The sequence below is a fragment of the Cetorhinus maximus genome, chromosome 17, assembly GCF_964194155.1.
Source record: "Cetorhinus maximus chromosome 17, sCetMax3.hap1.1, whole genome shotgun sequence".
Lineage (NCBI taxonomy): Eukaryota > Metazoa > Chordata > Chondrichthyes > Lamniformes > Cetorhinidae > Cetorhinus > Cetorhinus maximus.
This window is the reverse complement of record NC_135895.1, coordinates 6356073-6369148: the sequence shown is the minus strand read 5'-3', so window position 1 is coordinate 6369148 and position 13076 is coordinate 6356073. Positions and strand designations below refer to the sequence as shown.

Here is a 13076-nt window from a genome sequence, read left to right as displayed (position 1 = left end):
TACCCATTTCTGCTCCGTGGCCACACACTAAGTGGTAATGGCAATGGCTTCCTTTGCTCAAGCATCACGGTCCATGAACATACAACATCCCATGCTTCCAGCATCACTAATTACTGCGGCACCTCTAATCTCCCTTTCGTCCTCAAAATCTGCAAATGTGCCTTTACCTCTGCCCAACTTCCCTACACCTCCCCACAGAAATCTCTATTGTTCAGGTTCTGCTACTTGCAGCACCAAAGTGATTATAGCTAGAGTAACAAACCACATTGTTCTATCTCAACATCGCAAAGTAACCATAAGACATAAGAACAGAAATTAGGCCATTCGGCCCATCGGGTCTGCTCTGCCATTCAATCATGGCTGATAAGTTTCTCAACCCCATTCTCCCGCCTTCTCCTCATAACCTTTGATCCCCTTACCAATCAAGAACCTATCTATCTCGGTCTTAAATACACTCAATGACCTGGCCTCCACAGCCTTCTTCCCTTTACTCTGAGGCTGTGCCCTCGGGTCCTAGTCTCTCCTACTAATGGAAACATCTCCCCCACGTCCACTCTATCCAGGCCTTTCAGTATTCTGTAAGTTTCAATCAGGTCCCCCCTCATCCTTCTAAACTCCATCGAGTATAGACCCAGAGTCCTCAAACGTTCCTCATATGTTAAGCCTTTCATTCCTGGAATCATTCTCGTGAACCTCCTCTGGACCCTCTCCATGGCCAGCACATTCTTCCTGAGATACGGGGCCCAAAATTGCTCACAATATTCTAAATGTGGCCTGACCAGAGCCTTATAAAGCCTCAGCAGCACATCCCTGCTTTTATATTCTAGTCCTCTTGAAATAAATGCCAACATTGCATTTGCCTTCCTAACTACCGACTCAACCTGCAAGTTAACCTTAAGAGAATCCTGGACTAGGACTCCCAAGTCCCTTTGCACTCCAGATTTCTGAATTCTCTTCCCATTTAGAAGATAGTCCATGCCTCTATTCTTCCTACCAAAGTGCATGACCTCACACTTCCCCACGTTGTATTCCATCTGCCACTTCTTTGCCCATTCTCCTAACCTGTCCAAATCCTTCTGTAGCCTCCCCACCTCCTCAATACTACCTGTCCCTCCACCTATCTTTGTATCATCTGCAAACTTAGCCAAGATGCCCTCAGTTCCTTCATCTAGATCATTAATGTATAAAGTGAAAAGTTATGGTCCCAACACTGACCCCTGCGGAACTCCACTAGTCACCGGCCGCCATCCTGAGAAGGACCCCCTTATCCCCACTCTCTGCCTCCTGCCAGACAGCCAAACTTCTATCCAAGCTAGTACCTTGCCTCTAACACCATGGGCTCTTATCTTACTGAGTAGCCTCCTGTGCGGCACCTTGTCAAAATCCTTCTGGAAGTCCAAGTAGATAACATCCATTGGCTCTCCTTTGTCTAACCTACTCATTACCTCCTCAAAGAATTCTAACAGATTTGTCAGGCACGACTTCTCCTTGATGAAACCATGCTGACTTTGCCCGATTTTACCATGCACTTCCAAGTATTCTGAAATCTCATCCTTAATAATGGACTCTAAAATCTTACCAACAACCGAGGTCAGGCTAATCGGCCTGTAATTTCCTGTCTTTTGCCTCACTCCCTTCTTAAATGGGGGGGTTACATTAGCGATTTTCCAGTCCTCTGGGACCCTCCCTGACTCCAGTGATTCCTGAAAAATCGCCACTAACGCCTCCACTATCTCTTCAGCTATTTCCTTCAGAACTCTGAGGTGTAATCCATCTGGTCCAGGTGATTTATCCACCTTCAGACCTTTCAGTTTTCCTAGCACCTTCTCCTTGGTAATGGCCACCATACTCACCTCTGCCCCCCCGACTCTCTTGAACTTTGGGGATGTTACTCGTGTCTTCCACCATGAAGACTGACACAAAGTACCTATTCAGTTCCTCTGCCATTTCTTTGTTCCCCACTACTACTTCTCCAGCGTCATTTTCCAGCGGCCCAATGTCCACTTTTGCCTCTCTCTTACCCTTTATATATCTAAAAAAACTCTTGCAATCTTCTTTTATATTACTGGCTAGTTTACCCTCATATTTAATCTTCTCCCTCCTTATTTCTTTTTTAGTTGTCCTCTGCTGTTGGTCTTTGTAGGCTTCCCAATCCCCTGGTTTCCCACTGCTCTTCGCCGCATTGTATGCTTTCTCTTTAGCTTTTATGCTGTCCCTGGCTTCCCTTGTCAGCCATGGTTGCTTCGTCCTCCCTTTAGTATGCTTTTTCTTCCTAAGGATGAATTTTTGCTGTGTCTCCCAAATTGCTCCCAGAAACTCCTGCCATTGCTGTTCCAGTCTTTCCTGCTAGGCTCATCTCCCAGTCAATTCTGGCCAGCTCCTCCCTCATGCCTCCGTAGTTGCCTTTATTCAACTGTAATACCGTTACATCTGATTCCAGCTTTTTCTCCTCAAATCGCAGAGTAAATTCTATCATATTATGGTCATTTCCTCCTAAGGGTTCCTTCACCTTAAGCTCCCTTATCAAATCTGCCTCATTACACATCACTAAATCTAGAATTGCCTGTTCCCTAGCGGGCTCCACCACAAGCTGCTCCAAAAAGCCATCTCGTAGACATTCCACAAATTCCTTTTCTTGGGATCCACTACCAATCTGATTTTCCCAGTCTACCTGCATATTGAAATTCCCCATGATCACTGTAACCTTGCCTTTCTTACACACCTTTTCTATCTCCTGGTGTATCTTGTGCCCCACATCCTGACTACTGTTCGGAGGCCTGTACATAACTCCCATTATGGTTTTTTTACCTTTGCGGTTCCTCAACTCTACCCACTCAGATTCTACATCATCTGACCCGACATCATTTCTTGCCATCGATTTAATTTCATTTCTAACAAAGCAACCCCACCCCCTCTGCCAACCTGCCTATCTTTTCGATAGGATGTATATCCTTGGGTATTTATCTCCCAGTCCTGATCCCCTTGCAGCCATATCTCCGTAATGCCCACCACATCATACCTGCCAATTTCAATCTGCGCCACAAGCTCAGTTACCTTATTTCGTATACTGCGTGCATTCAGATACAACACCTTCAGTCCTGTATTTCCCGTCCCCTTTCTCATTGTTGTCCCTTTATCTGATGTGCTTGAAGTTAGATTCCTAGCCCTTTCCAAACACTCTGTCCTATTTTGTGTTCTGGAACACTCTGTCCTATTTTGTGTTTTGTAACAGTAACAGTATGCCAATTTCCAGCAATGACTTCTAATCCATCCCCTCCTCCCAGCTGTCCGTTCTGTCAGGTTGCTCATCAGATAAGCCTCAACTCCTTCCAGCTCAATACCAGGGAGGTGGAAATCATTGCCTACAGCTCCCTATCACAAACTTTGTTCCATTGCCATGGATTTCATCCTTTCCCTCCCCCCTCCCTCTGAGGCACAACCAAACAGTTTGAAGTCTTGGTATCCTATTCAATTAAACTTAGTTTCAGTCCCTAATCCCTTTCCATCCCTAAAAAGATATGCCTCTCATTCTATCATTGCTGCAATAGTTAGTCACCCCAACCATTACTTCAGTCCTCCCTTTGCTGACCTCTTTCCATCCTCCATTAACACAAACATGCCCAAAAACTTGGATGCACACATCCCGTCTTGCCTTAAATCCTGCTCGTCACTCATCCATCCTCAATGGCCTACATAGAGTCTAAAGTAGACTGTATTTTAATTTTACAAGTTTAATTATTCAAACCATAATAAATATTTATTACATGATTGAATACAGACAGGAACAAACTAATCTCTATGGATTACAAAGACACGGCATAATTCTGTTTATGAATAAGCAAGTGCTTTAGTAATGAAGAATGTGATGAAATTGCTTTAGATCACACAGTGATCCAGAAGGGCTCAAGAGCAATGTCCATGCTTAAGCTTTGATCGGTGCTTAATGCGTCTGTGTAGAAAGATGTCTAACAGGTGACTGAGCTTTCAAGTGGCTTCAAAAAGAACTACAATAATGATAAGCGGAACAAACGTGGAGGTCAAGGCTACAGGTACAAATTATTCACAACTTTAGTGCATCAAGAACATATACCATATTATCGAACAAACAGGATGTTGCAAGTTGTGTTATCAGGGTTAACTTCAGCTTTTCACCATAAATGCTAATAACTTGGGTTAAGGTATAGGGTTGATTGCTCAGTGCGCAGATAGCACTATGTTAGTAGGCACAATAAATCATGCAGATGGGAGCTGGAAAGGACACACAAACAAAGCGAGTGGCTGTTCTCAAAACCCAACTGGGTCACTAATGTCCTTCAGGAAAGGAAATCTGCCTTTAAAACATAAAATGCTGGAAAAAACTCAGCAGGTCTGTTTTGGTGTTGGGATCATGGTCCAGGTGGAGGTAGGAAGAAGTGTCTGAGAGTTGGTGCTCAGCTTCTGCAAGGTAGAGGTTAGTACACCAGACAACAACAGCACCACCCTTGTCAGCAGGTTTGATAACAAAGTCAGGGTTGGACCTGAGATGACAGAGTGCAGCAAGCTCAGGAGAAGGTAGGTTGGAGTGGGTGAGAGAAGCAGAGAAATTAAGACAGCCAATGTAACGCAGACAGTTCTCAATGAAAAGATGAAGAGCAGGTTTAAGAGGCCAGAGGGAGGGGTCCAGGTAGAGGGAGAATACTGGAGGCAGGTGAAAGGATCCAATGAACGGGGGAGGACTCCTGCCCAAAGAAGTGGGCACGAAATCGAAGGCGACAGAGAGCTCAGCATCGTGCCAAGTCTGATATTCAGGTGATGGGGTAAGGGTGAGGGGGTAAGGATATGAAACGGAGTGCTTTGCTGAGTACAGAACAATCAGCTTCAGAGAGGGGAAGGTAAGAGGGTACAGTGAATACATGGCAAGGACTGGGAGTAGAAGGAGGTCATTATCCGATCGGTTTTACATGTGACTCCACATCCACAACAATGAGGTTGGCTTTTAACTGTCCTCTGAAATGGCCTAGTTCAGTTCAAGGTCAATTAAATGCTGGCCTTTCCAGCGATGCCACATCTCATGAAATAATAAAAGGAAGAAACTCAGGAATAGTGCACTGGTCTTGGAACGTGTACAGTGCAGACTCACCAGAATGACATTAGGGTTTAAAGGATTAAGTTATGAGGACAGGTTGCAAAATCTTGGTTTGTATTCACTGACATATAAGAGATTGAAGAGCAATTTAAATAAGAGGATTTCATAGGATAGATAAGGAGAAACTATTTCCTCTAATTGGGGGGGGGGGGGGGGGGAAAGAGAGAAAGAGTCTAGAATCTTCTCTAGGAATTAAGAGGGCAAACCTTAAAATTAGAGCCCTGTCATTTAGAAGCGCAATTAATGAGCACTTTTTCATACAAATCTGGAACTTCCTCCTGCAAAAGACAGTAAATGCTGGGTCAACTGAAATATTCAACACAGATCAGCAGAATTTTGAGGCAGGGGCATCACAGGATTTGCAACAAACAGTGAATAAAAGGAGTTGAGGCATGATCCAACTGCATACGAAACAGGCTGAAAGGCCTGAGTAGCCTGCTCCTGTTCCCATCCTACACAGCTTTGAGGCAGGAATATTTCCATACCAGAGATAAGTAAAGCGCTGGGTAGGATGGGCTTGGGAAGGTGAAAAAAGGGCTTTGTCGTTTCTTGTAATGCTATCCAGGTGAAAGAGTGAGCACAATACCCAAGACCTCTAAACTTAAAGGAATAACCAGAATACTTGAAAAAAATATCAAAACATGCCAAGAGGTTCTTTCTGCCTTGTAAGAAAAATTGTAGTCAGTGACACCAGTCACTTTGATGCACTCTGCTTATACTACTTGTCTGTGCACGGAAAAAACACAGCGGCTTTGTCTGTCAAGAGCAGCTTTGCACAATTTGCCATACCAAACAACTGCTCAAGCCAAAATTGCTGTCAAAGTAGCTAATTTCAGAAATGTCAATGGCTGTAATTTTAAGTTGAAATACCATTTGTACATTTAACAGCAACAGCGTCACTGATGTTATAATCCAGTAAGTGCCTTCCAGTGTCAATACTTATGCATTGCAGTAACGACAAAAGTTGGCAAAGTCTTCACTTTGATTTATTCTTTAACTGACTCAATAACAAATCCTACTGCTTTGACAGTTCCAAAACACTGTCATCATGGCTCGGGTCAGTTGCTGCAGCTGATCTGTGGAATACGAATGCTGACATTGTAGTTAAACATTAAAAATGATATTTAATATTCAAAAGGTTTCATTTTTTCCCCCTTTCAGGGGTCCACTGCAAATATTAACGTTACCAGAGTCCCTTTGTTCTAACTTCTGAGAGATAACATCAGCTACATAGACAGAAATAATTAATAGACAAGTCAATAAGTGCGGAAAAATGCAAATTCTAACCACACGCAAAGCAAAGCATGCCTCTGCTTTGACCATTCTGAAAAACAACACTACTGCTATCAAACCTCATGTCTGTTGCTGCAGACTGACAAATCTGATGATCTGTGGACTCCCTGCATTACCCTTGAAAGCACCACAGGGAACCCTATTTGAAAACCAATGCTTTGAAACAAGGATCTCATAATAGGGAAATCAGGATTAGGCTTTCAACAAGAAAATCAGAAACCAATTTTTAAAGTAATTAGAAGTGGTTCGCCTTCCTATTACAGGAGTTAATACCTAATATTTCAGACTAGCAGTCAGCTGTGTTGTCAAGCTAGCTTTAAAATTTCAGAAACTTCATTTGTGTTTATTCATTCATTCATTCATGAGATGGGGAGTTGCTAGCAAGGCTAGCATGTATTGTCCAACTGCCCTTGAGAAGGTCATGATGAGTCACCTTCTTGAACTATTGCAGTCTGTGTGGTGAAATACTCCCACAGTGCTGTTAGGAAGAGAGTTCCGGGTTTTTGGCTCAGCGACAGCGAAGGATCGGTGATACGGACCCAATTCAGGATGGTGTGTGACAAGGAAGGGAACTTCCAGGTGGTGGTGCTCCCATGTGTCTGCTGCCCTTGTCCTTCCAGGTAGTACAGGTCACAGGTTTGGAAGGTGCTGTCGAAGGAGTTTTGGTGGGTTGCTGCAGTGCATCGTGTTGATGGTGCACACTGCTGCTACTGTGCGTTGGCAGTAGAGGCATTTAATGTCCAAGGGGGTGGTTGAGGAATTGTTAAAAAAAGTTTTATTAAATGTACTAACCGTTTATAAAATGTAGTTCACTGAATTGAATACAACTATTTTATGAATAGTCGCAGGGTAGTACGGGACGAGAGTATTGCTGAAATATTAGATACGCTGTCAAAGCTTTTCATCTTGCACAGATCTTGACTAACAAGTGAGTTAAAGGTTATTGGGGTCGGCAGGAAGAGTTGAGGCCAGTCAGATCAGTCGTGACATGATCAAATGGCAAAACAGGCTGTAAGGGCTGAAAGGCCGACTCCTGCTCCTAATCTATATGTTCATCAAGACAGAATGTCAAGAATACCAAATTTCAAAGGGAACAACCAATTTATACTGCATGAGAAAGGGGTGCTGATTGATTGGCAAGTGGACTCTGATTTCTCCATGGCAACGCCTCGAGAATGCACCAGCGAACAGTTATTCCTCAAGCTTTTGGGTTTTGTTTCTGTCCTGATGAGGTCACGACGAAATCTCTCTTTACTCAAACAATTTTCTGGTTCTTTTTCCATTACTCACAAGATACCTGTCAACACTTTGGGAGTGAGCATTCTAGGAATGAGCTGAAATACACAGGACACCTTCACAATCAAAAGAATTTAATAAATGATTGCACAATATTCAGTGTTGCAGCGAAATAATATTTTGGTAAAATATGTTTTGATGCAATAGGCAGTCACTTGTTGTACTCCACAGGGAAACAAGACAACTAAATTTCCAGTGGCTTGTGGTGGCACTTGGTGCTGAGCAATTTACCAATGCTTTCAGGATAATAATTCTCACCGTGTAGTTATTGCACATAACTTGCACCATTTCACATGGAAAATCAATCATAGGATATTTACAGCACAGGAGACCATTCAGCCCACTGTGTTCAATCTCTTTGCAAGAGCAATTCTGCAAGTTCTACTCTCCCGCCCGTTCCCCATAGCCCTGTAAGTTACTACGCTTCAGATGCTCATCCAATTTCTATTTGAAGGTTATGACTGAATCTGCAAAGCAACGCATTCCAGATCCTAACCACTTGTGTAAAAGATGTTCTTCCTCATAACGCCAGTGGTTCTTTTGCAAATCACTTAAATCAGTGTCCTCTGGTTCTCAATCCTTCTGCCAAAGGAAACAGTTTCCTCCGATCTGTTGCCTAGGCCCTTCATGATTTCGAATACCTCCATCAAATTTCCTCTCAACCTTCTCTTCTCCAAGGAGAGCAACCCCAGCTTCTCCAATTTATCCATGTGAATGAAGTCCCTGATACCATTCCTGTACACACCCTAAACCCTTCATTGCTTCCTAAAATGTGGTGCCCAGGATTTGACAATATTCCAACTGAGGCTGAAGCAGCACTTTATAAACATTCATAACATCTTTTTTTGGTAAATTCTGTACCCCTCTTCATATGCCTTGTTAACCACTTTCTCAACCTGCCCTGCCACCTCTAACAATCTGTGCACACATACTCGCAGGTCCCTTTGCTTCTGCAACCCCTTTAGAATTGTACTCTGTTCTATATTGCCTCTCCTCATTCTTCCCACCAAAATGTATGACTTCACACTTCTCTATATTAAATTTCATCTACATCTGCCCATTCCGCCAGTTGGTTGAAATAATCCAATAAGAGATGTATGAACACATACTGGTTATAGCAGTCCAGAGACTTTGAATTCAAATTCTAACATAGTGAATTCAATTCCCCAAGTCTACTAATCTGAAGCTCAATGGAGGACACTAGGATAAGCAATGAATACCCACATTTCATAGCATGAAGAGACCAAGATAATTTAGCGACAAACAACTAGTAACTAATGTTAACACACATAACAAACTGTTAACAGTTTTCAACTCTAATGCAAAACCAAACCATTCACCAGATCAAAACACACCCATTTCAAGGAGAGCATTGCAAATGATGTAAAACAATCCATCTGTTTGGCAATGATACAACTTCAACATTGCAACCAGGGCCACATTGCAACCAGGGCCACAATCAAATCTCCACAACTAGGGAAAACAAACAATCTCATTTTAAAACTGACCAGTCTGGTGCTCAATTTACATCAACTCGCATTAATAAAAAACTTTTAAATCATAAAATATTCCAAGACACCTCACAGGTGTATTAACAAAACTTTAACATAAGGGCAAATGGCCAAAAGCTCACTCATGAGCTAGATTTTAAGAGAAACTTAAAAAGGAAGAGAGATCAGAGAGGTGAAAAGCATCAGGAAGGGAATTCCAGAACTCAGGACCCAGGCTGCTGAAAGGTGGGGCAAAGGAAATAAGAGGTAAGAAGCCAGAATTGGAGAGGAGTGCAGTGATCTCCAAGGAGGTTACAGAAAAGGGCAAAGCTATATAGGGATTTGAAAGTGTATGAGAATTTTACAGTTGAAGAGTTACCAGTCAGCAAGTGCAGGAGTAACAAAAACAGAAAATGCTGGAAAAACTCATTAGGTCTAACAGCATCTGTGGAGAGAAAAACAGTGTTAATATTTTGCGTCCAAACAACTCTTCTTCAGAGCAGGAGTGATGAGTGAACAGGACTCGGTGCGAGTTAGAATGCTGGCAACAAAATTTTAGATTAAAAAAAAACTTACATTTTAGAAATTTTCTGCACATTCAAAAGCATTTCAAAACTGAGCTACTGGCGAGCCGAACATGTAATTACAAAAAACGGAACCGTACTACATTAACTTATGCAATCTTTTTGGTGAAGTTTATAAATTTTATTCACAAACCAGTTTTGACTATGAAAATTTTAAACCTAGAGCACCTTTAATTATAAAGTCATTTACCTTACTGACTCAGTGAAATGGTCAGCAACTCGATCTGCATCTAAAGTAGTGACACAAACATCAGGAACCCTTTACTTAAAAATGCATTAAGTTTACTGCACAGATACATGTTTTTTTAGCCAAATTGTCTTACGTTAGTGTTTATGCTCCACACAAACCTCCTCCCAGCCTATCTTATCACCCTATCAGCATATCCTTAAAATATTCTTTTCTTTCATGCACATGTCTAGAGTGCACTTGGATGCATCTATGCTATTCAATCAAATTACTGCATGTAGCGAGTTCCAGATTCACACCCACTGTCTGGGTAAATAGTTTTCTCCTGAATTCCCTGTTGGATTTATTAGTGACTATCTTATATTCACGAGCTCCAGTTTTGGTCTCACCCCATAAGTGGGGACATATTCTCTAGGTAGGAAAACTGCACTTGTTGCATTGAGAACCACGCCTCCACCGCACGCCCACAGAATTAGAATAGGGAAATAGAACAAACAGACGATAAAACAAAGTTTGTTACCTCTTCGCAGAAACCAGTGGTTTAAAAAAAATCTCCAGTGGAAGGTGGGGGGGGAAATAAAGACGGCTTCAAATCACAAGAGGGCAACAGGTTCCGCAGCCAGGCTTAAAAAACTTGTAAGCTGTCAAACGATTAAAGCAACGCAGAAAACAAAAAATATAGGGGGGGGTATCTGTGCCAGATCGAATAAAGTGCTAATGAGTGAGTGAGGACCATATAACTTGCTTAAAGTAACATTTGAGGGTATTGCAGTCCGGGTCCGGCAACGCGCCTGCGTCCCGACTGCAAGTAGCAATTAACCCGCAGGCTGCGCGCGCCACTCTGGTCCGGGTCCGGCAGCGCGCGTGCGCCCTGGCAGCAAGGGGGGAGGATCCCGCCAGCTGCGCGCGCCGCTCAATCGGAAACCATGGCAACAAGGCCTACCCCAGCCTAGGCCCGCCTCACTGGATTGACTGACAGTCAATAGCCGCTCTTACATCGCCCCCAACATATCGCGCTGCTGGAAATCAGTTGAATTCACCCAATTATTTATAACCTTCCTCTGATTAGATTCCGTCCCGTGTAAACATAACTACAGCAAGTCGCTCGCCCACCCGCTCCCTCCTCCCGCTTCTGAAAGCTTTTTATTTTTTGAAGCTGTCGACGCCGGCGCCTTATTCCAATGCGGCGGCCAATTGGTTGAGCGCAGCGGTTGTCAGGGAAACCAGTAAGCCTGGGGTTGATTGGTGGGCTGGGAACGCTAAGGTAATAGCCGAGCCCCCTGTTCCCCGATGGCCTGAAAAAACTTTTTCACACAGCGAATGGCTAAGGTCTGGAATGCATTCATTGCCTGTTGGAGGCAGGTTCAACCAAGGCATTATAGAGAGGACTAGACTGCTATCTGAAGAGGAAGAATGTGCAGTGCTACAGGGAGAAGGCAGGAGGATGGCACTAAGTGAATTGCTGGTTCAGAGAGCAGGTGCAGACATTCATGGGCTGAATTCTGCGCAGCAATAATCCTGCTAATCTGACGCAGGAACTCAATTCCTCATATTCCTTACAGCCAATGAAGTACTTTTTTGAAGCGCAGTCACTGTCCTAATGTAGGAAACGCAGCAGCTGATGTAACGCACAGCAAGATCCCACAAACAGCCATGTGATAATGACCAGATGATCGGGCTTTTGTGACGTTGATTGTTGGCTAACTATTGGCCAGGGCACTGCCCCTTCCAGGGACCGTGTTCCGGATCATAACGGGCGTAGAAGATATTCTCTTCATGTCACCACTGGTTCTCTAAAGCTGCATCTTCTGGCTGCTGACCTTCCTGTCACTGGAACTATCAACAAGAGACTTGCTGATTGTTGCGAGTAGGGTTGTCCGAATTCTGTTTCTGTCAAATTACTATGTGATCAAAAGTTGCTATAGCAACATAAAACTGAAGCTGTGTTTTCTCTCTCTTCTAAAGTAGACTCCACCTTAGTGAAACAGGCAATGTCACTGAGAACTGACACGAGGAAACTAAACTAACTGATTCCTATAAATCCTCTCGCCATTCTCTCCTGTGACCAGAGCTGTATGTAGTGCTCCATGTGCGTCTGAAAAAAGCACCATGCTGTTTAAACATAACTACGTCCAACCTGTTTTTTTTATTCTTTCATGGGATGTAGGTGTCACTGGCTAAGCCAGCATTTATTGCCCCCCCCTAATTGCCCTTGAGAAGCTGGTGGTGAACCGCCTTTTTGAACTGCTACAGTCCATGTGTTGTATTCTATCATTCTGTCTTTGTCACCTCTAGACTTCAAAATTCTTATGCTCTCTGCACTGGTCTTCTACCTTCACTGTCATTTTGGGTGCAGGAAAATGGCATTGAGGTAGACAATCAGCTATGCTGTAGCTGAATGGCGGAGCAGGCTTGTGGGGCTAAATGGTCTACTCCTGTTCCTATGTTCCTAACACCACCACCTGCAAGCTCCTCTCTCAGCCACACACCATCCTGACTTGGAAATATATCACCGTTCCTTCACCGTCGCTGGGTCAACATCCTGGAACTCCCTCCCTAACAACACTGTGGGTGCATCTACACCACAGGGACTGCAGCGGTTCAAGGCGGCAGCTCACCCACCACCTTTTCAAGGGCAATTAGGGATGGGCAATAGATACTGGCCTAGCCAATGTGCTCACATCCCAAGGACAAATAAAAAGAAACTTACACCCTTCATAAACTCTAAATATATCTAAAACTCTGCTGCCCATATCCTAATTTGCACCAAGTCCTATTCACTCATCATCCCAGTGTTCTACATTGGCTCCAGGTCTGGCAAATTCTCAACTTTAAAACTCTCATTTTTGTTTTCAAATACCTCCCCTGGTCTCAAGGCTCCCTGTCTCTGTAATCTCCACCAGCCCCCCACATCCCCAAGATATCTGAACTCCTTTAATTCTGGTTTTTAGTGCATTCCTGATTTTAATTGCTCCACCATTGGCAGCCCTGCCTTCAGCTCTGGAATTCTTTCCCTAAGCCTCTCCCCCTCTCTCTCCTTTAAGGTAATCTTGGTTAAAAAGTACTTTGGCCTGTGTTACTACATAAAGGTACTAAGTAAA

The 13076-nt window shown here is 43.5% G+C and overlaps 1 protein-coding gene across 4 annotated transcripts in view; it reads right to left on the bottom strand.

Annotated features, from left to right (window-relative positions):
• ssx2ipa (synovial sarcoma, X breakpoint 2 interacting protein a) overlaps positions 1–10740 on the bottom strand; it is a 71393-nt gene extending 60653 nt beyond the window's left edge. For all 4 annotated transcript variants that reach the window (XM_078560668.1, XM_078560670.1, XM_078560669.1 and 1 more), the window contains exon 1: positions 10496–10740. The gene's annotated coding sequence lies outside the window, so the exon portion shown is untranslated. The remainder of the gene's footprint in view (positions 1–10495) is intronic.
• Positions 10741–13076: the final 2336 nt, after the last annotated feature.